Raw genomic sequence first — 25,137 nt, forward strand, 5'->3', positions numbered from 1 at the left:
GCGGTAACGATTTGCGGAGCATAGGGCTGCCGCCTAAATTCATCCCGACGCGAGACATCGCTGCTACTCGGTGAAATAGTTCTCGCGCACACTCAGCATAGTACGAGGATAGACATAGACGGGTGGCATGTAAAGCCAATCAAATTTATATATATATATCGTTTCGGTATCGGTATCGGTATAAATAGATCCTGCAGATATTCATATGAATATATTGTGCAGGCCTCAAGTTTGTACAATCAAAAGTATAGACTAAAATTACAACCTCAAAAACAAAAAATAAAAAAGCTTATTGTATGACATATATATCTCCGAGTTTCATATCTCGTATAGTTCTCGGAAGGAAGCTATTATGGTACTTGTTGTTATTTGCGGTTAAATTCATGGGCTGCGAGGCACGCTGACTTCTAGTGGTACAATGATCTTCATTTTTATTTTTACTAAAAAGCTCAGGAAACTTGTGTGATATTGCTCCTGGAGACTCGGAACAGGCGTCTCTGATCATTTTATATAACAAACATTTACGCAAGTTGGTTCTACGTTCCTCTAACGTCTCCAGGTTCATGTCTTTAATTAAGCCAGTTATACCAATATCGCGACCTTTAACATTGCAAATAAATCTTACAGCCTTTCTCTGAACCGCCTCAACCTGGTCAACCTCGTATCTCTTGTACGGGTCCCACACCTGGCATCCATACTCCAAAATAGGTCTAATAAAGGATTTATATGCAAGTAGTTTGAGAGCTTTAGGTGCACTAGATATAGATCTCCTTAAAAATCCTAGCATTTGACTGGCCTTTTTAACTTTGCAATCGATGTGATACTGCCACGAAAGGTCACTAGATAGCCACACTCCCAAGTATAGTGAATGGGTTTCAAACTGTAACAAACTTCCATTTAAAAAATATGGCAACTGGTCGTCAGAACATGCAGAACCTGAAAAACACATCACCTTACACTTTTCAATATTAAATTCTAGCTTCCACCTCTGAGACCAATCGAAGACAGCGTTTATGCTATTCTGAAAGTCGACAACAGTAAAGGAATTATCAATTGAGGCATAAACTATAGTGTCGTCCGCAAACAAACTAATATTACAATCAACACATTCAGACAAATCATTAATATACAATAAAAACAATTTAGGCCCCAAGACAGAACCCTGGGGTACCCCACTTGTAACACAACGACTCTCACTATTTACCCCTTTTATCGTAACTCTTTGAGTTCGCCCGGTTAAAAAATGTTTAATCCAGTCAACTAAAAAAGGACTAAGATTGTAGCGTTTCAGTTTATTAATTAAAAACATGTGAGGGACCTTGTCAAAGGCTTTTTTAAAATCTAAAATTAAAGCATGAGTTGGTACTTTTCTATCCAAAGCTTTTGCAATTGAGTGAATGGTAGATGTCAGTTGAGTCTCACAGGAGAGAGTTTCTTACTGCATCCGTCCATATCCTCTGCCACTCTGTAGCTTACCTGGTTCCCTGGAGGCTAACCAGCTCTCAGATAGTACACCTAAGAAATTGACACAGTAGGCAAAAATTAAACTCGTTCCAACGGGATTAACCACTGATAGCGTAGTGAAGTTTTGTGCTTGCATCTCGCTAGTATAGCAACTTACGGTACTTCCAAACACTACTATGTAGGATCTATTTCTAATTGGCTGATCTTACCAAGTTTGATTAAATAAATATGGCTGTATTAGTGTACTACGTGTTTTGATCAATTACGAAATAACACCTGTGATTAACTGTGAGTGCAAAAGTAAGCCGAGCTGTACACAAATACAAGACCGTATGCAGACCTACATAACAGCAACATATTATTTAGCAAAATACAACTTGCCAAAATAAGTAAATACAAACTCACGTAGTCAAACAAACGTACTCAAAGAAACTATTCGAATATCAATTTCAAGACAATTAATCAAATTAGCTACTATAGCCTGTCGTGTAACTAAATGGAACGACGAGACCTGTCCCGAAAGCTTTTTTAACATCTCGGCTTTTCCAAAAGAAAACGAAAAGCCAGCAATTTTCTAGTTACCTTAACCTTAGCTTTTTTTAAGCTGGTATTCACAGAGATTAATAGTTACATCAATGTTTACAGCGATCAAACACGTACGAAACAGAGGCTATCAATATTTTGGCAAGATTTCATGAGCAGCCAACTCTCAGGAAAGGCAGTGTTATATACTAACTTATATATTAAAGACTCGCTAATGAATAGCCTGACCACCTAGTTTTACCACATCAGCTATCGTAAACGTGTATTTACAAAAAGGCTTGCGCGCTAAGTCAAGGCTGTTTAATATTTTGTTGCATGGTTTGGTACAATCGCTGCGGGTTCGTTCAATATTAGTCAGCGTAAGCATTGCATGTTACCCGAATATCCATTTAGCTAAAATATGGATGCATTACCTTTTTATTGTCATAAAAAATAGGTTATAGTACATTTCAATCGCTTGCTGAAGTATTCGCAACGATATTATTAATTTAAAATAATTTGTTGCAGGCTTTAATCATATAAGCCGTAAGCTTTTCATTATCTGCTTGGTGATGAATAAGTATCTGTGGCAGATTTGTTACTACCCATATTATACAGTTCGGTTACAGTGCATGCTTACTCATATTCTTAGTCAACCCACGCGTCATTAATCCTTATATGGTCATTATTACCGTATATAGTCATTATGCCCTTACATGGGCGAGCTGCACGCTTGACATCACAACCTATATAAAGGAATGCACAGCCTGCAGTGGGGGCAGTTGTTTGTAAGATAGCCAATACAATTATACACATATACACACTCTCTCTTCATTTCTTGCTTGAGCAGTCAGTAAAAGAATTAATGCCGGTGTAATAAAAATGGATGATAAGTACGACACTGAGTTTCCGCCATTGTCGACGCAAAACAAAACCCTTAAAATGGAAATGGTGGCCCTGAGAAGGGCTGAGGTGGTTGGTAAGACTACTGGCACTCAGAAATCGATTTTGACTGGTGAGTCCAGTAGCCCGAGAGGGTCACTGTCGTCCCCGATAGGATCTACTGATGGGCGAATGGTCTTGGACCCCACTTCATGCTTGTAAAAGCGAATGAGCTGTCAATCAGTGTGTACCCGTAATTGTAGAGGTCATAATGCGCAAGAGTTGATGACGTCTTTTCTAAGCCTATAATCCGGCAGCTTCAAATTGCTAACTCAACGGATCTATATTACGCTCATCGCAATTCAGACAAATTTGAATAGTCATTTATAAGGCGCACGCTTAACACTTGTTCAATGTAGAGTGTATGTATGTGTGATACTAGCAATTTTTTTTATGTTAACCATTTATTACCATATTGTTCTAAGATTTGCATGTTACTATACAAACACACAAAAAATTATTAATAGTCGTATTGCGTGATTAGTTAGTGACAAATGTTATCGTTTTTGTATTCGAAATATGTTATTGTGGAATTGGTTGACCTGATTACTGTGCAGCCAATCAATTTGTGGATTTTTCTTGGGATTGCTATATAACCTGCCGGTTTGATCATTGTTGGTGTGTTACTGCTTGGTACTGAGAGATATAACACCAATAAAGATACTGCGTTCTTTATAATAAGCTCTGTTTGATTTTCAAAAGCAAATAGGGTATAAAATTCTTGTCACTGTTTCTGCCTTTAGCATTGTGATATTAGCCAGCGTATCATAGCTGCTTTCACTATAAATGCTATTGACCGAACATCAAGAATTATTGCGCTTGGCTTGCTAGGGTGTAACAATTGAGAGAAGTCGCCATTGAGTCTGTTTATCGGCTCACTCCCGAGTCTGTTTATCGGCTCACCCACGAGTCTGTTTATCGGCTCACCCCCGAGTCTGTTTATCGGCTCACCATCGAGTCTGTTTATCGGCTCACCCACGAGTCTGTTTATCGGCTCGCCATCGAGTCTGTTTATCGGCTCACCATTGAGTCTGTTTATCGGCTCACCATCGAGTCTGCTTATCGGCTCACCATCGAGTCTGTTTATCGGCTCGCCCTCCGAGTCTGTTAATCGGCTCACCCCCGAGTCTGTTTATCGGCTCACCCCCGAGTCTGTTTATCGGCTCGCCATCGAGTCTGTTTATCGGCTCACTTCCGAGTCTGTTTATCGGCTCACCCACAAGTCTGTTTATCGGCTCGCCATCGAGTCTGTTTATCGGCTCACCATCGAGTCTGTTTATCGGCTCGCCATCGAGTCTGTTTATTGGCTCACCCACGAGTCTGTTTATCGACTCGCCCACGAGTCTGTTCATCAACTCATGGAGTTTGCGTGAACTCGCTCTTGAGTTGGGAGTTGGCTATCCTCAACGACCAGAATTTACTTCACTGGTGGCAGCAGTGGGATATTCTGGTCCAAAATCAGAGCGAACATGGAGGATAACACACCTGTAGCACCGTATGCGACAAACTTAAATGATGCAGAGGCTGGGATGGCTGCTCAGGAGGATGTAGCCATGCGGCGCCCAGCCATGCGCCCTCAAAATGATGACATGAGGCATATGATGAATGAAGTCAGAGGCATGACTGAATTAGTGCGTACCAGGCATGCCCCGGCAATTGCTCCACCTGTTTTTGATGGCTCTACTGATGTGGAAGATTTTCTGGAGCTATTTGAGAACATAGCCATGCATAATGGCTGGTCTGTTGGGGAAATGGCTATTCGTCTCCGTCTGTCAGTGATGGGCTCAGCCGGTATAACTTTACATGGGAGTAACTACTTAGAGTTGAGGGACAGACTAGTGGCCAACCACTCTATTAGCATGGAAAAGGCAATGGCTGTGCTTAAAACGCTGCGGCTGAGGCCGGGGGATAATGTATTCTCTTTCTCAGACAAACTTTGTAAACTCGTTAGTAAGGCATTCCCTGAAATGGAACGTGAGTCGGTGGACCGACATGCCATGAGGGAGTTAATTGCTATGCTACCTCCAAGCTCTCAAGCAGCTTGGCTGTTTAAAGCGCAACCACCTCATAGTTTGGAAGAGGCTGTCCGTAGGATTCATGAAGCTAATCCAAGCGTTGAGCGAAAGATAAATCAACTGGATGCGACTGAGTCATCGTCGAACCTTTCTGACAAAATGATGGCCATGATGCAGGGCACACAGGCCAGCATGCAAACCCTAGTGCAGCAACTTGCAGAGAGACAGAAGCAAATTGCTGAAGGGCAAAAGCAGATGCTGGAAATGTTGGTACAACAAAGGCAGCGATGTGGGCCCCCTAATAATCGTTCAGAGCCTGATAATAGGAAGTGCTACACTTGCCAGGAGATTGGTCATATTGCTCGGAATTGTCCTACCAAAAGCTCCAACAAGGGTTCAATAGAGGGAAACTCCAAGGTCCAGGGGTCATAGGCCCAGAGCCCCCTGGACAGATACCTTTAAACCTGGGCAAATGCCAATTACATGGAGGCCATATGACCACTGCTTATTATGTGCCTGTCACTATAGATCAGGGAAAGAACGTTATGCTGTTGGACAGCGGGTGCACCCAGTCCGCATTTCCACTTAAAGAGTTCCAAAAACTTTCGGCCCAGAGCTGCACCAAACTCCAGCCCGTACTCGGGCAAGGTATTTTGGCAGATGGTACCGAGATTCAACTGCAGGGCTTAAGCTATATACAGTTTCAGTTGGGAACTCAGAAGATAAGTCACCAGTTTGTCATAGCGGATATCGACAATGCTATTCTGCTTGGATTGGACTTCTTCGAGCACCATCAGTGCCTTTTAGATTTTCAAAATGCTCAGCTGAAGATCAGAGATTCAGCGGTCAGGTGCTGTGACAGCCAGGGAAACCTATTGAAAGTGAATGTTCAGGTCCGCCAGGACACAGTGTTGCCTCCCCGCACAGAGAAGTTTAGCATGGCCCGGCTTAGCACTAAGTGGGTTCAAGGGACTGCTTGCATTGAATCAGCCGATAGGGTTCCAGGGGGGCTTGTCGCCACCACTGTTCAAGATCCTGATGAGCAACAAGTTCACCTGAGACTGATGAATTACACAGATCGGGAAATACGAATTCCAGCGGGGAAAATAGTGGCTACGTGTATGGCTGCTAATCTAACTAGACCGGCCCCTACAGAATCAGCTAGCCGTTGCCAGCTGCCTGAACACCTCAAGACGCTAGTAGAAGAGAGTTGTGAAGGGTTTAGCCTTGAGGAGAAGCAGAAAGTTCAGGCGCTGATAACAGAGCATCAGAGTGCGTTCAGTAGCTCCCAATATGACTTAGGCAAGACTAATGTGATTAAACATAGTATTCCGCTAGTGCCAGGAGCAAAACCTCTAAAACAGCGACCGTATCGACATGGGACGGCTCAGGAAGCCGAGATAGAAAAGCAAGTCAAGGAATTGCAAGGGCAGGGCCTGATCCGGGAAGGGCATGGTGCCTGGAGCTCCCCAGTGGTGTTAGTGCAAAAAAAGGACGGGAGCTGGCGATTTTGCGTTGACTACCGTAAGCTTAATGAGGTCACTCACAAGGATGCCTACCCGCTACCCCGAATAGATGACACCCTTGATGCTTTGGGGGGCAGCCGTCTTTTCAGCACCCTGGACCTCACTAGCGGCTACTGGCAAGTCGAAATGGAAGATGATGCAAAGGAAAAGGCTGCCTTCGCCACACGATCAGGGTTATGGGAGTGGCAAGTCCTCCCATTCGGTTTGACCTCAGCTCCGTCTACCTTTGAAAGGCTGATGGAGACTGTATTAAGAGGATTGCATTGGAAGACACTATTAATCTACCTTGATGACATTATTGTGTTCTCCAAGGATTTAGATAGCCATTTGGAGCGTCTAAAGGAGGTATTTGTAAGGCTACAAGAAGCTGGGCTGAAGCTAAAGCCCGCAAAGTGCAGATTGTTTGCTGATAGAGTCCACTACCTAGGGCATGTAGTAAGTGCTAGCGGGGTGGAGACTGAAGAGAGCAAGGTTTCTGCTGTAAAGGAATGGCCAGTACCTCGTCACAAAAAGGACGTGAGGGCTTTTTTAGGCACTTGCGGATATTATCGAAGGTTTATCCACAATTACTCTGACATCAGCCGACCATTGAGCCAGCTCAGTTCGAAACATGCAAGGTTTGAATGGACAGAGAAATGTAAGCTGGCGTTCCAAGAGCTTAAGGAGAGACTCACCTCTGCACCCATCCTTGCTTACCCGAACCATTCACTGCCCTTTCTCTTGGACACAGATGCCAGTGGAGTTGGCACTGGAGCAGTACTGTCACAAATCCAAGATGGCCACGAGCGAGTCATTGCCTATTTTTCTAAAATGTATACTAAAGAACAAAGGAACTACTGTGTCACGCGTCAGGAGCTTCTGGTCATCATTAACGCTGTGAAGCATTTTCGTCCTCTTTTGTTTGGAAGGGAATTCACCATTCGTACCGACCATGCCTCACTACCCTGGCTTCTCCGGATGCCCAATCCTGCAGGTCAGCTAGCACGGTGGCTGGAGATATTGACAGAGTATAACTTCCAACTGCTGCACCGCAAAGGTCTGAAACACTGCAATGCCGATGGACTCAGCCGGCAGGTCTGCCATGATTGCCAGCAGTGCCAAAGAATGTTCCCCGATCAGAAATCGATGATACGACAACTACAAGTTGATAGCCAACCTTTGGATTGTTCCACAGCTGCGTGTGCTACTCAGGGGAAGATTGATGTCGTTGATATTGCTCTGGCGCAGAAGGTAGATGAGCAAATCAAAGAGGTTTATCAGGCTGTGAAGGAACAGGCTACCATTTCTGGTTGAGAGCTTGGTTGGCATGCACACAAGCTGCTCAGACTTTGGGAGCATTTGAAATTGACTGAGGAGGGTGTGCTACAGGTAAATCTGCCTCAGAGGAGCTCGCGGACGTGGAGGACAGTCTGCCCTATGAGCATGAGGGCTGAAGTTATACAGGCCACTCATGCAGAAGCTCATCTAGGTTTCAACAAAACATTGGCGGTAGTGCGCCAAAGGTGGTATTGGCCAGGTATAAAAGGAGAAGGCATAAGCCAACTCTTTGGGATTCTGATTACGGATTTGATACTGTCAAGACGAAGTTGTACATGTACTGATATACGCTAAATACACTATACTTATTCTTATAGACTGCCTACGTTTGATGCCTGCCTGGTCGGCATAAGGATCCTTCCGCCAGAACTGCTCTGGCGTCGAACACGAACTGCTTTGGGGAGACACCTAAGGAAGGCTAGGGGTGGGCTACGTTACGATCGGACCTGATCAGAAATGCGATAGCATTGGAGATCAGGCCCTCCAGTAAGTAGCCGGAACCTAAACTAGCCAAGATAGGGTCTCAGAGAGCAGGCCGTGCTAGCCTTCCAAGTGAGCCTGAACTGAGGACACCCAGCCGCGGCCTGATCCGACCACTAGGTGTGTCAGGCAGGCCGACGAGGGGAAGGCCCAGTGTTCAGACTGCACTGCCTTGCTAGGAAAAGTAAAGCTGGCTCAGCTACCGGGGCCAGACCTTTACAATATGTATCACACACATAGTCAAACACACATCCCGTACAATGGTTTATTGTTATTGTCAGGGAAATGCACTGTCTTACTACATACTTATTTTATGACTGTAATCGCTTTAGTAGGCTGGATGCAAACTTTAATCAGAATCTTTCAAGACTCAAAACTTGATCAAAATGCTTATCATGACAAACTCATTATGTCTGAACTGTCCAAAATGAATTTGAAAGATTATTCTGCAGCTATTGTAAGTGAAAGTCGCATCGAGTTTAACAAACATTGATGGTGGAATAAGAACAATGAATAATAGTATCTCTTACAGCTCGAATGGTAACGGTGAAATAATAATACAGTCTAACATGGATAACTCGGCCATGGATATTTTGAGCACATTATTAACTCGAACAGATTTATTTGGTCCGCTCCTACGCAATGATACATTGCTTTAGATAACTCGAACTTAGCATCATTAACTCGAACAGTTTTTGGCCAAAGGAACAAACTTAAAGGTTGACTTGCAACAAAATTCACATTACAGTTATTTAATATGAAAAGATTCACCATGTCTTACTTTGTTGTGTTGTAGGTGCAAAATATGTGGGAATGTGATTACAAGCTCTTAAAAGCTCAAAAACGAACAGTTAATCGCAGCCACACGAAACCGCCGTAGTTTGGCTTTTCTTTTCAAAACGGCTCCAATGTGGCGTAGCTGTGTTAGATGGTTTCTGTTTACACTTTCAGGCAACCTTGTTTGTCGAAATACTTCACAAATATACTTCACGCATTCAATAAAACCATGTCTAAATTCTTACGCGTCTGTTTTATCGTCATTTTAATGCTGTCACTTTTAGCAGTGGTATCTTATAACTTACCGTAAAAATTCGTTTAATTTTTAGCCTTAGCTTGAAGGAGTACATATCACTGTTTGATAATCATGATGAGCCTGTTGGTCATTTGTAATAATCGAAAACTGCTGCAGAAATAGTTTGCGAAGTATTGGGTCACATGATCAGATTGCGACTTGCCGATTAGACCAAACCGAAACAAAACTGTAAAGTAGCGAGCATCTATATTTAATACGGGGTCTTCGGTAAAACCCTAAGTGTTTGTCATAAACTAGTGCTACAATAAGGTTTATATTGAGCTTTTTATTATCCTTTCAATTCACGGGAGAACATCACGTGACAAGACGATAACCAAATTTCATGACTACGTCAGAGAAATAAAGAGATTCCAATCTATGACAGCTTTTAGTTTTTGAGCTTTTAAGAGCTTGTAATCACATTTCTACATATGTGGCACCTACAACACAACATAGTAAGACATGGTGAATCTTTTGATGCCAAATAGCTGTAATGTGAATTTTGTTGCAAGTCAACCTTTAAAACAAACTAAAGTTGGTTTTAATCCGAAGGAATTTACATTACTCGCGGAGCTACGACTATTCTGCCTTCCTAGCAAGGAGGGCGCTCTCTATATGTATATAGTGTACATATATTTCCCCATACCGTATAATGGAACCGATTAGGAAACCGTATAAAACCTGATTAATAGGGTCGCTAATGCGTCGGCTAAGTTACGGCCAAACTAAAAACATTAAAAAGTATTAGTGATAAAAGTTTAAATAAGACCGACACAACATGGAAAATGCATATTGTAAGAGTGATTGTGTGCGGATATATAAGAATAAAATGTCAGAAATAGATTCATGGCCCGGCATCCACTATAGGGCAAGGCCAAGCATGGTGTCACATACAAAGGCGATTTTTTTTCTGCCTTTTGCAACCATAATTTCCAGTTAATTAGTGAGTAAACATGTTCAGACATGTGGAAACACAAAAGTTTTCATAATGAAATCTTCTCTCATGAAAATATTGGGCATACAAGTAGGATTTTACTGTATGGTGTGTGACGCGCGGGACAATTGATCATATCCTCTCAAACTTTGCAATTCATTCTGAAATAAATTTTGGTTTCATTTTATAATCAATACAAGGGTGGATTTTCTAGCCCAGGTGTTTTTTCCGAGCAAATGCAAATTTCTCCTTATAATTCAGGCGAGCAAAAATTAGTTTGTCCCGCGCGTCACAATTTTAGTGCATTTAGTTGCAGCCTGTTCTCCCTAAGCTATCTGAGATGAAAAATTCTTATCTACAATTCGATTTTAGGCTGCTATAGCTTAGCCAAAGTCGCCAATTTGCTAAAAATACTGCAAGTTTCTGTTTTATAGGTACATGGAAGTATTTGTGACGCGCGGGACATTTTTAATAATATGGTGATGTCTGCCTTTGTTTGGGAGTTCTTTTTGATACCCTGGCATGTGAAAGTAATGCTAGATACTCCAAGTTTATAATCCAGTTTCTTTGAGAAAAATAATGAATTAGAATTATTTTATGATGTTTTGTCACTCAGAATCTGGAGCGTGTCAATACTAGCCTACACTTCTGATACACACACCTAGTGTGCAAATCACGAGGTAATCTTTGAACCAAATGTGTATTTTTAAAGCACGGTCACAAAAATTCTCTTTCACTCACGCATTGAATTTTCAGTCAGTAGAGAAAGTAGGATTCCCTTCTAGATATGGTAAGACTTTTTTCTCAACTGGCATGTATTCTAATGACGGCCAAACTGCTGTTAACATCATGCCACACTTCCTGTCCATAAGCAACGAAAGCTTCGGAAACACCTGCTGAACTACACGTTGAGTAACATCTTTGAGATTTTCAAGGAGGAATATCTAGATGTCAAGGTGAGCCCTAGTAAATTTTAAAAGTTGGGCCCAGTAAATTGCAAGCCAGTTTCTAGACATGATCAAATTGTCTGTGCTTGCAAATACTGCGAAAATGCGGAATTAGCTCTACTGGGACTGCGGCAGACCAGTGTCTGTTCTTTGGAAATGCCTACTACTGTTCACGAGCTACTGAAAAGAACTGTGTGTAACATGGAAAATGAATCATGTGTAAAGAGGGAATGTGACTCTTGTGGCGCCAATCCAATCAATAGTTTGGTTGTTAGCGCTAAAGAACATTTGAATTTCTATCAGTGGAGAGATGGTGAAAACGGCTTCCTAAACCAGCTCGAAGGTCTGATGCCATCGTCTGACTTGCTTGTGCTGCTGAAATACCAACAGAAATCACTTTCCCTTCATATGTACACTTCAAACCGTCAACACAAACCAATCAGTTATCTCAAACAGAAATTGAAAAATGGGGAAGTGATCATTCACAAAGATTTCAGTGAGAACTTCAACTGTAAGCAAGAAACCGAAATCCAAAGCACCTACTAAACTACAATAGGGGTGACAGTATTCACTGTCATGATTTATTATAAGCTGATAGAGTCCTAGCCCAAAAATGCTGTGCAATAGCTAGTGATAGCCTAGAACACACTAAGGATGTTGTTTACACGTTCAATAGAGAACTTGTGAAATTTCTGAAAGCAGAAAATATTAATTGGCAACATATTCATTATGTAAGTGATGGATCAGCTTCGCAAATCAAAAATCGGCTCACAGTTTAAAACTTGATTGGCCATAAGGAAGAAATGGGTATGCCAGCTGACTGGAGTTTTTTTGAGACATCGCATGGCAAAGGTACAGTAGATGGTATTGGGGAAAGCATCAAACCACAGGTTCTAATGACAGTATATCGAGGATGGTTTGTCGTAAACTCGGCAAAGTCATTTGCAGAAGCTGCAACAATAATAACTTCAAATCAGTGAAACCAATGATGATTTTATACATCTCAGAAAATATGATCACTAAAACAGCAAGGATCTGCAAAGAATGCTGGTCCACTGCACCTCCAATTCATGGCATTCGATCTTGCCATCACACAGCAATTAATGAAGATGGGGATGTTACTCTGATTGAATGGTGTTCTTCCACTTGGCAGCCAGTTCCATTCACACCGAGCAGCAAACCTAATCAAAAGGTGACCACAGGAGATACTTCACAAACATTGACTCAGTTCTTACCACAAACGCTGGTCGCAGTGGCCTATGCCTCCGAAGTCAGCATTGGAGAAATTCTCACAGGGGAAGCTAATGAAGGTAGCTACACTATAAAGTACATACACCGTGCATGCAAGCCGTTCAAGTGGCCAAACCTCGACGACATAAGAACCGCCCACAGAAATTTTCTTCTTAAAGTATTTCCAGTTATTGTACCAGCAGCAACTACCAGGTCACTGAAACACTTTGTACTAAAAAATAAGGCAATCATAATAGCAGAATATTTTTTCAAGAAAAAATAGTCTACTGCATGAAAGTCTGACAATCTTCAAGTTATATGTGTTTTATGTTTAAATAAAATAGATACCATATGTAGCAATTTTAAACTATTGGTTGGTTTAGCACGAGTATATTCAATGTTACAACTGCAACTCATAACAATTTGTGGTATAACAACTACAAAACATAGAAGAATGCTTAATTTTTCATAGTTGTTATTTTTGTCCCGCGCGTCACAGTCCCGCGCGTCACAGGTGGTAGTCTTCTTTCAAACCTTACAGAATCATTTAACTTTGGCCTGAAAACAAAATGGTATGTGTTCCTAATAAAAAGACAATAGAGCTTTGATCCTGTCAAATAATAATGTTGTGAGTCCAAAATTTCAGAAGATTTTTCCAATTGAACAAAGAGTAGTTTTTCATGCCAAATTATGGTCCCGCGCGTCACAACAGCTTTAATGGTTCATAATTTGCTAATGCAATGCATGACAAAGATGAAATCTCATTCAGTGATAGTTGATGTCAAGTGCTTTCTCAAACAGTATGAATGACACCAGAATTTCGCATTTGAGCTGAGAAGTATGCGAGGAAGCGTTCAAATGTCCCGCGCGTCACAATCCCGCCAAAAACGGCCTTACCCTATACCATACATCCGCTTTGCATTGGCCTCACGAAAACCAGGAAAAGCGTGGAAACCTTTAGAAAAACTTAGAATAATCGAAGAAATTGAAGCAGGTCAAAAGCCATCTGCAATATCAAAAAGAGAAAATCTTCCAAAAAGTACAGTGCCAACATGGATTGTCATGCCAACAGAAAGAAAAGATAAGATTGTTATGTGACCAAAGTTCATCAAGGCTAAGAGATCGTTCAATGTCGCACGATGATTTGGATGGTGTGCTATTGACTTGGTTTAGACAAATGCGTGGTAAAGGCATACCTATCGATGGGCCAATTTTATTAGAAAAGGTTAACGAGTTTCTACAGGATTTAGGGAAAGATACTATTGTTTCTCGCGGTTGGATCGATAGGTGGAAGAAAAAGCATTCTATTGGCGATCAGAGAATTGTTGGAGAGTCAGCTGCAGTTAATGTTGGAGAGGTGAAAAAGTGGAAGGAGGAAGTGCTATCTCCATTACTCCAAACGTACACTTATGATGACATATTCAATATAGATGAAACCGGGTTGTTTTACAAGCTCATGGTTGGCAAAACGTCGCACTTTAAAAGGGAGAAGTTTAGTGGAGGGAAATTGTAAAAAGAAAGACTGACTGTGGCACTTTGCGCTAATATGTCGGGCAACGAGAAGGAAGTTCCTATTGTAATAGGAAAGTTTAGAAAACCCCGCTGTTTCAAAAATGTTACTAACCTTCCATGTCAGTATTACCACAACAAGAAGCCTTGGATGGTAAGTGACATCTTTCAAGCATGGGTGAAAGATTTTGATCGGCGAATGACCAGAAAAAACAGAAAAGTGCTTCTCATCACTGACAACTGTCCCAGCACACCCAACTATCAATAGGCTTATGTCAATCAGGCTTTTATTTACACCACCCAATACCACAAGTGTGCTGCAACCTATGGATCAAGGAAATATTTGGAATTTCAAATCTTACTATCGTCAGCAAGTTTTGCAATTCACTGTTGATTACATTGACACTTATGGAAAGAAGCCAGATACATTTATCAATGTCTTACAAGCTATACGCTGGGTGCACAGAGCATGGAACTGTGTCATGAAAGAAACCGTAGCCCGTTGTTTTCACCACGGGCTTGGTCATACCAACCTTGATCAAACAGATTTTACTTCAACTGTTGATGGTAAGGAAGAAGGTGACACAGTGAGAAATCTAAATCTGCTACTACATCCATAGATCCTACATCAAATGTGACAGCTGGTAGGTACTCTTGAAACAGCCTATGCTGTTAAATTATCGTGAATTTGACCCAATAAAGGGCTACATTTATGACCGTCAATGGTGCTTAACAAATGTTTTAAACATAGTGTTACTTTCCCTTAAATAGAGTTTTGTTTTGCAGATGAGCTTTTAGCGGTTGATGCAGACATCACTTTTGCTGAGCATTTGAGTGATGCAGAGATTGTGCAGTCTGTGACATCTTGGGGTACTCTGGAGGATTCAAATAGAGAGGATGAGGCTGAGATTGTTTGCCTACCATGGCTGATGCAAACAATGATTTAGATGTCCTCGGACATTTTATAGATACAAGAGAGTGGAAGGACTATAACTGCTTAAAATCTATATCTACACTCAGTTACACTGTTGATCTTTCTCAACAAAACATCTTTTCACCGACTACACTCGATAAGTATTTTAAATGAAACAACTGATCAGATGTAAAACATGCGTTTTTGCATTTGTCATAAATGTGTACTCCCGTGAAGTTTTAAAGATTATCCGAAAATTTAGATATTTTTTATCAGCTGAGATTTGTTTGTAGTTTTAGGTGATGTGACTGCCAGGATGTTTTAAAATTAAAATTGGCAAAAGTGATCTCTGTTAAACACTCAAAAGAAAAATATGGGTATTTTTTCTGAGTGTTTTAATGGCGACTAAGTTTTGCCTATTTTAATCTGAAAACGTCATGGCAGTACATCACCTAAAACAGCAAACAAATCTCAAGTGATAGAAAAATATCTTTACTTCCGGATAAATACTTTTGAAACTTTACATGAGAGGCCCTCTAAATTGCAACAAGCAACCTACGATTTTGCTTTATACTTAGTTTGTATATGTACATGTGTCTTCCGTTAAATACATGCTCTTGTGTCAGTGCTCTGATAACTAGAACGCTCTGATAACTCAAACACTTTCGCTCGGTCCCGGGAAGTTTGAGTTATCCATGTTTGACTGTATAATCAAATCACTGTGTTACAATTATAAAAATATTAAGGTTATGTTAATTCATTATCTATATATTCTTTATTTTCACCTAAATAGTTTTAAGTATTTTACTGCTATTCAAGGTTAATCTATTTAAAATAAAATAATATTTTTATCATTATCAAATTTTAAAAAGATTTTATCTAAAGAAGGCATTAGTTACTGGTAATGTTATGTTTATGCACCAAATAAATTGATGCCATTGTTTACAAGAGATAGTCATCACTTTGAACATTAATGATAAACTTACCACAAATTTTAGTAGATTTCATTAGAAAGTATCATTATTTTACTAGCATTTGCAGTTGTTTTTGATATTTGAGGTGATCTGGCTGCAAGGATGTTTCAAGGTTAACATTGACAATACTTGGTTACAGTTAAAAACCTTACAGAAATACGTGTGAAATGACGTCACTACTTACCATCGTTGCTATAGTTGATATTAGCTATTACATTCAGAGTTACCTGTCTCTATTCTGTCGGTCTCTGTGCAATTATAGGCATCATAATCACACTTTCGCTTGATCTAAGCTTTTAGCCATGATCAAGTTTTGTCGATTTTAATCTTGAAACATCCTGGCAGTCAGATAACCTCAAATATCCGGAACAGTTGCAAATAATAAAGAATACCCATGATTTCTAATAAAATCAACTGAAGTTTTGCGTAATTTCACCATTAAAAAGTGATTAAAGGATTAGGTTTATTGCCTGAGGCTAAGGTTCACAACGGGTAACAGTTTGTCATGGATGTTAATTCAAACATGCTTTAGTCAAGGTCTGCGTATGGAATCATTCACTCATTTGTTTACTGCTTACTTTTTTATTACCAATAATTATCTACATGTAGAATGGCTGAAGATGTTTATGGCAGATTGAACTATCTCTACCATGCTATCGAGCATTTGGCAAGCACAGATCTGTCCAACAATGCTCCTCTAATCCACAGCTACTGTCGTACATTCGCTCAAATAGTAGAAAAGAAGGTTCTCAGACTAGACCCACGAATGCGCAGGAAGATATGCAGGAACTGCAGTATGCTGCTGGTGCCTGGAGTAACGGCTACTGTCCGGTAAATAATTTGTGTATATCCCTTTCTGCGTGCACTTTCAGGGCTTCCCATTGCCAAATTTTCCTTGAGTGGACAACTCCCATTGCCTCGACAATTGAAATATTTAGTATTCAGATAGATTGGTCAAAGTTTTGGTATGCATACCAGTATTATGCAAAAGGGTTCTATGCCATATTACATGTATATGCAGTGATTTTTTTGTGTTTTGACAATAATTTATTGGTTTTTATGTACAGTAGACGCCCCTTCAACATAAATACTTTGTTCTGTGAATGTTTACATTAGAGGGTTTTTAGAGTATGCAAAGCGTAGAATTCATGTAAATAGCCTAATATGTTCCAAGATTGTCCCTAACTCACCCTTTTGGCCCTTTCAAATGGAGACAACTAAACTTATTTTTTTAATTTATTTAATGTAATTTAACTTCTTACTTCTTACACTTGGTTTATGGTCCATGATGACAATAGTTTTATGTTAAGTCAAGGAGAGCACACACCTTCAATATCCATTTTAATTGATTTTTTGACTTTTATTCTCCGCAACGAGATCCGTGATGCAAAAAATTAATGTCTAAAATATAGTTAAAATACATATATATAAAAGATGCTCTGAATAACCATCGTTTTCTCTCCCAAGTGCTGCAAGAGAAAACAATATTTTTAGGACAACTATAGGTTTTGTGTTATTCAAATCAAATTTGAAAACTTGATCCGATTTGATATTTTACGTTATATAGAATATCCTACATAATGTGCTACTAAAACTTCACATTAATTCTTCACATTCAGTATGTAAAAAAGATTTATGTTAAGCGAGATACTACTGTTTATCTGGTTAGCAATAGCATTAGATTTCACCTTGCTGAGTTATTGTGAACTATTGACCTTTTATTTTGTTTATTCTGTTTTTTTATCGTGGTAGAGTATGTATAGCAAGTTCATGTCAACCACCTTGATTATATTATGTCAGCTTTTGACAGGCTATTAACTCTTTCACTACCACAATCCGATGTATCAGCTCTGGTTACCTTCTCTTTATGGCCGGAAGCTGATACATCGAGACAGTGCGTTAGTTTATCTATGATTACTCAGCTTTCGTTTCTGATAGACCAATAAGATCTAGTTTCCATGAAAATAAGCTTGTTGCCAAAGATATAGACTAATCAGCTAGCTAGCAACTCTCACTAGCGGCTCACTGATTATCAAACGGAAAGTTCACCGCGTAAAAAGCACGGACAAAAAATGAATACGGCGATCGTTTACAGCTGTGGAAGCTTCTAACATTCTTAGCCATTGGGACTCCAGTAACTTTATATTGAGTGATTCTGACCCTTCTAGTGCATGAATTTCGTGTGAAAAATTGTAATAGTAACCGAATATTAAGGCGACAGTCAAAATACAACTGTCGAAGTTGCTGGCAAAATATTGTTGCTAAAGTTTGTAAAAAAATTTACAGCTTTATAATGAGGTTAATTTAAGATTTCTCTGAATTTACTTTTAATATACCTTCTTTTCAACAACCTGTTTCTAAATTAGGTGGATATATTAATTCTTTCTCAAGTTATCACAAAATTGGTGACGTTATGTCAGCATTTGAGTGAATAGAAAAAATAAATTCAGGCAAAGCTAGAAATAAATTTGTGAGCGAAAGAAAGTAAGATATATGATTCTTGCATCTGGGAAGACAACTCTTTATGCACATTAACTCTTACAACCATTAGGACCCTAAAAGTCTAGTGTTCTGTGAAAGTTTGTGAGGTGTGATCGTAGAGCACAGAGAATAACTATGCACACAATTGTTCTAAAATACCGGAAAGCTGTTGAATGGCGTGATGTTAGAATCACTGTTTTCAAGACGCTCATGATGCAGATTTGGAGTTGTTCGAACCTTGTGTTACCACGTGAATAGTGTTTCAATGTACATTGGCATGATGAAATGTGAATTTAATTATGTAGCATAATGTGGGTGATTTGTTTAAAAAGATAATGATTTCTATGCCAGAGATCATAGTGGCGCATTCGTTTTCATCCGTCTCCATCTTTGGAAAGACGGCAACCTTACGATTAACCGTGTCATGGAAACATAGTGTCGGTCTACCATGCTGAATGTTTTATCAACTTCCAGCTGTGACTTCTGACGAACTCACATGGATCTTATTATAGCAAATATTATGACCCTGACAGTGTAGTGTGCCTTGATAAACTTTCAGGTGTAATAAATATACATACAAATGATACAATTATTCCGGAATACCAGGGAGCAATCAATTAGTGCAGATGTTTGAGTGTCGGTCTATCATTCCAAAAGTCATGAGTTCAAATCTAATACGATGCAATTGCTTTTCTCAACATCCAGTCGTGGCGGGCAGCAGGATAGACAGACTGGCACAACCCTTATTATAGTAAAGAATGAGTCAATTATCTAGCTTAATAAATGTTGAGTAAAATTTGGTTTAGATCACCTGCCTGGACTATTCATTGTGAATCTTGATAGCCATTACCTTGGATATATGTGATCAGCTCTGATCTAAGGTGCTGTTGAATGATTGCATCCATGTTATTAGTTGTAGATCAAAGAGACAGCGACTCAAGGTGACTACATGTAATATCTGTGGCAAGCAGAGGAAACTAGTTCTTCCTACTAACCTTGAGGAATTACATGCTAATAGCTAACACGCTGCAAGTTTTATTAGCACTGTTTGCTGCAAATGATACTCTGTTGGAATATCAGATTGTTTTGACAGTTCTGGTTGTTTAGTTTTTGGAAAGACTCTTTGTTTTGTTATCTCTTTATTTTTTACTGTTTTTCATATAAAATTGGTGTGTACTTTTGTTGTCGACCAAAGTGTATTGCAAATATTATATTGACTTTGTCAGTCATGGGATAATAAAAGATGAGAAAATATTGGCTTCACTGCATTAACATTCATGTCATACACCCCAGGTATGTAAATGCTAGGTATTTACATACCCGAGATAGCGCAGCTGAAAAATGCAACGTGGTTTTCTAATTTTTATTCTTGTATTTTAGTATATTTTAAACAAATACAACAAACTAATAAACAAATCAAAGATATAAATTAGCAAATGTATTAGTCATCTCATGAAATCCTTGTTCACATCATTTTTTTTCAAAAACGTCTTTCTCCGTCCCAGCGCCATTTGTGGGTCGTGTATACAAAATTATGTTATGCCTAAAACCTCAAGAAGCATAAAAAATCACATGCAAATTTTTAGACAGATTGTTTAACTAGAAGTTAGTTTCTGTGGACGGCATACCCACGAAAAATGAAGACAAATATATTTGGAGATATGTACACCACTAGCCCTTCTTCCTAATACCAATTCTTACAACAAGCACTTCTTAATTCCTCCATGACCACTTTTTAGTTTGATACTTTCATTGACAAACCTAAGGATTATGTATTTCTTTTCAATTTTTGCTGGTATTGGCTGCCTTTCCGTTACCTGCCTGCGGCAGTAATTCATATTCATAACATTCAATATTTGTCTTGCCCTTATATCGGCTTCATGTACTCACTTTTGCCATACCAGCTTTGATGTTTTTATTGTCCCTTGGTTTTTTCATTTCAACCCGCTTTGCATATAAAAGAAATGTAACACCTGTGAGCGTGCCGGCAAATTGTATACACGCACAGTTTGGAGTTGAATCTTGAATCTGCAATGAGGCACACACACTATTTAGATCAACAGAGACTGGAAAACAGCTCAGCTGAAGTGACAATCATACCATCATCCATACTGTCCACTAGTCGGAGTTGAAACGAGAAGGTAAACAGATCAGCCGGATCATCGTGATGAAAAGCCACCCCAACATGCTAGCTCTTCTAGGTACCCAAGTTATTTTATCGATGTGTCTGATAGGTGTACTAGCACTGCTAAAATCTTTTAAAACCAGAGCCAACCAAAGTCTTCTGGAATTATTAGGGGGTTAGAATAACAGCATTCCACGTTGTCAGCTTGATGAGTAACTAGTTCTCGAGTTCATGCTAGTAACATCGGCACAAAATAAAAAGTCTGTAATACAATCTTTGAAGGTCGTATCGCAATCATTGTCTTTATACACTAACTTGCTTGTAAATAAGCCTCAGTAACTCTCTGTAATCACATGGACAACCAGTTTTTACAGAGTTGCGATATCGGTATTCATTTCAAACAATGGCATACGCTAAAGGCAGGTCTAAATGAGGAAGAGAATGCAGTTCGCACCTTTGATCCATAACATTATATGGCAGGGATCTTTATGATTATGTATTGTGATTCTTTCATGTAAAGTTTTTCTCACTACCACTTCTCATTACTACCACTTCTTATCACTACCACTTCTTACTAGTAGGATCTGTTAGTGTGACCATGTTCATAGTAAGAAATATAACGCTTATCAAAGTGGCAGACAAACAACTTATGCACACAATCAGTTTGTGCGCATCGACAAGAGATATACTTCACCTCTAACATCTCCAGATAACCCGCTCATGAATTAGTAAAATCTCATGCTTGTGTTAAGTACTACGCTTTGTTTGGTATAAAAAACACTAATTAAATTCATACATTGAATGTATTATTTAGCACACTACGAGATAAACCAATTACTGGAATGTCTAGCGATGAGAACAAACCGAATGGAATGGAAACTTCATGCCAGGTTTATGACGCTGATGAAGAATTGGAACCACAACCAAGTCCAGCTGGGTGTGTAACCATGTAATGCCTTTAATAAAGCTATACATACAGAGGTTCAGTTAAGTTCAAGAGGTAACTCGAAAGGCAGTCAGAGTTTAAGGGTGGGGATTTGGACAACCGTAATATAGTCTTTAATGTAATATTTTGCTGTTACTAGTTACTGCAATCTTTTAATGTTACTAGTTACTGTAATATTTTATTTTTACTAGCTACTGTAATCTTTTACAGGGTAAAGTTACTGTAACTTTTTACTGTTACTCGGGACTGTAATCTTTTACTGTTACTAGCTACTGCAATCTTTTACTGTTACTAGTTACTGTAATCTTTAACTGTTACTAGTTACTATAATATTTTACTGTTACTAGTTACTGTAATCTTTAACTGTTACTAGTTACTATAATATTTTACTGTTACTAGTTACTGTAATCTTTTACTGTTACTAGTTACTGTAATATTTTACTGTTACTAGTTACTGTAATATTTTACTGTTACTAGTTACTGTAATATTTTACTGTTACTAGTTACTGTAATATTTTACTGTTACTAGCTACTGTAATCTTTTACTGTTACTAGTTACTGTAATCTTTTACTGTTATTAGTTACTGTAATATTTTACTGTTACTAGCTACTGTAATCTTTTACTGTTACTAGTTACTGTAATCTTTTACTGTTACTAGTTACTGTAATATTTTACTGTTACTAGTTACTGTAATATTTTACTGTTACTAGTTACTGTAATCTTTAACTTTTATTATTTACTGTAATATTTTACTACTACTAGTTACTCTTACTAGTTACTGTAATACTTTACTGTTACTAGTTACTCTAATATTTTACTCCTACTGGTCACTGTAAACTTTTACTGTTACTAGTTACTACAATCTTTTACTGTTACTAGTCACTGTAATATTTTACTGTTACTAGTTACTGTAATCTTTTACTGTTACTAGTTACTGTAATATTTTACTGTTACTAGTTACTGAAATCATTTACTGTTACTAGTTACTGTAATCTTTAACTGTTACTAGTTACTGTAACCTTTTACTGTTATTAGTTACTGTAATCTTGTACTGTTACTAGTTACAGTAATCTTTTATTGTTACTAGTTACTGTAATCTTTTACTGTTACTAGTTACTGAAATCATTTACTGTTACTAGTTACTGTAATATTTAACTGTTACTAGTTACAGTAATCTTTTAATGTTACTAGTTACTGTAATCTTTTACTGTTACTAGTCACTATAATCTTTTACTGTTACTAGTTACTGTAACCTTTTACTGTTATTAGTTACTGTAATCTTGTACTGTTACTAGTTACAGTAATCTTTTATTGTTACTAGTTACTGTAGTCTTTCACTGTTACTAGTTACAGTAATCTTTTATTGTTACTAGTTACTGTAATCTTTTACTGTTACTAGTTACTGAAATCATTTACTGTTACTAGTTACTGTAATCTTTAACTGTTACTAGTTACAGTAATCTTTTAATGTTACTAGTTACTGTAATCTTTTACTGTTACTAGTTATTGTAATATTTTGCTGTTACTAGTCACTGTAATCTTTCACTGTTACTTGTTACGGTAATCTTTTACTGTTACTAGTTACTGTAGTCTTTCACTGTTACTAGTTACTGTAATCTTTCACTGTTACTAGTTACTGTAATCTTTTACTGTTACTAGTTATTGTAATATTTTGCTGTTACTAGTCACTGTAATCTTTCACTGTTACTTGTTACGGTAATCTTTTACTGTTACTAGTTACTTTAGTCTTTCACTGTTACTAGTTACTGTTATCTTTCACTGTTACTTGTTACGGTAATCTTTTACTGTTACTAGCTAATGTAATCTTTTACTGTTACTAGTTACTGTAGTCTTTCACTGTTACTAGTTACTGAAATCATTTACTGTTACTAGCTACTGTAATCTTTAACTGTTACTAGTTACTGTAACCTTTTACTGTTATTAGTTACTGTAATATTGTACTGTTACTAGTTACAGTAATCTTTTATTGTTACTAGTTACTGTAATCTTTTACTGTTACTAGTTACTGAAATCATTTACTGTTACTAGTTACTGTAATCTTTAACTGTTACTAGTTACTATAATCTTTTACTGTTACTAGTTACTGTAATCTTTTACTGTTACTAGTTATTGTAATATTTTGCTGTTACTAGTCACTGTAATCTTTCACTGTTACTTGTTACTGTAATATTTTACTGTTACTAGTCACTGTAATCTTTCACTGTTACTTGTTACGGTAATCTTTTACTGTTACTAGTTACTGTAGTCTTTCACTGTTACTAGTTACTGTAATCTTTCACTGTTACTAGTTACTGTAATCTTTTACTGTTACTAGTCACTATAATCTTTTACTGTTACTAATTATTTTAATCTTTTACTGTTACTACTTACTGTAATATTTTACTGTTACTAGTTACTGTAATCTTTCACTGTTAATATTTACTATAATCTTTTACTGTTACTAGTCACTATAATATTTTACTGTTACTAATTACTTTAATCTTTTACTGTTACTAGTTACTGCAATCTTTTACTGTTACTAGTTACTATAAACCTTTACTATTACTAGTTACTATAATATTTTGCGGGTACTAGTTACTATGACCTTTTCTTGTTACCAGTTACTAGAATCTTCAGTTACACACCAACTTCAATCTAATAATGGCTTATAATGCTCTATTGATGGCTCTTTTGTTGGCAGGTAAAGATCGCATCTACATTTACAACTTTTTCAGTAACTTTAATAGTTGCCAGTTCTTTAATTACCTTTGCAAAGAAATGGTTTGCTCTCACCTTGCAACTGTAAATGAATTGATGCTGACTGTTACATCATATCCATATGACGCATTATATGTTGCACAGAACAACCTGATTTGCAACAACTCAGGTAAGTTATTTGGGAAAAGGAGTATGAAAGAATATCTCAGTACGTTGAATGGCTAAATACGCCTGGAATAAAACGCCAGTTTATTGCCGAAGTAGATCAAGTTGATAAACACAGTGCCCTCCAAAAGGTCATTTACCTCATTGAAACAGGATAATCTCCTAACAATGAACACTTTCATAAACTGAAGGAGTTTTTAATCAAACTCGAACCTGGACTAGAAGATCCACAGAACAGAAATAAAATGGGAGAAACAGCTCTACAACGAGTTATACTGGGTCGTGAAAGATATGGTGTATGTTTGCCCGAATCAAATGGCAAATATTTCGTACATCATTTCTCAGCTAGAGGCTTTAGATGAGCAGTGTAGGAAAGCTATAAGTTTGGGTGAGGAGGAAGTCGGGAATGAAGGGTCTGGTATCAGTGAGGTACCGAATGCTGTATCAGTAGCAGCGAAGCACGACGATTGAGCAACCTTAGAAAGACTCAAAATTTGGTTGACTGCGAAATTCTTTAATAAATACATTTTTTTAGAAAATATATGTTTGGCAAGCCCCTTCAGTTGGATGGTGAAGGCAGAAGATGCTGTGATCTTGTTCAGTTTGCTGAGAGACACCAAACTCGACCTTGCAACAAAATTATCATGTCATAACTGGCTAAGTGCATTTTCACACTTAAAAATGTCTGGATGCTATAAATCGTTTTACTTGCCTGGGTTTTTGTGAAAAAGATTATTTATTGCCACAACCATGTGGTATACAAAAACTGAGCCATCCTCAGGCACTGATCCGCTACAATGAATTTTATTATTCTTATGAGCTAATATTGACCCAATCGAAAGTTGGTTCACAAGAA

The 25,137-nt window shown here is 38.3% G+C and overlaps 1 long non-coding RNA gene across 1 annotated transcript; it reads left to right on the forward strand.

Moving 5' to 3' along the window:
• The first annotated feature begins 2,308 nt into the window (after window positions 1–2,308).
• LOC137406641 (uncharacterized) lies at window positions 2,309–19,575 on the forward strand. Its single transcript, XR_010979929.1, has 3 exons — window positions 2,309–2,366; window positions 16,455–16,676; window positions 19,240–19,575. It is a non-coding gene; the product is annotated as an uncharacterized lncRNA (long non-coding RNA).
• The last annotated feature ends 5,562 nt before the right edge of the window (window positions 19,576–25,137 follow it).

The sequence above is a fragment of the Watersipora subatra genome, chromosome 10, assembly GCF_963576615.1.
Source record: "Watersipora subatra chromosome 10, tzWatSuba1.1, whole genome shotgun sequence".
Taxonomy (NCBI): domain Eukaryota; kingdom Metazoa; phylum Bryozoa; class Gymnolaemata; order Cheilostomatida; family Watersiporidae; genus Watersipora; species Watersipora subatra.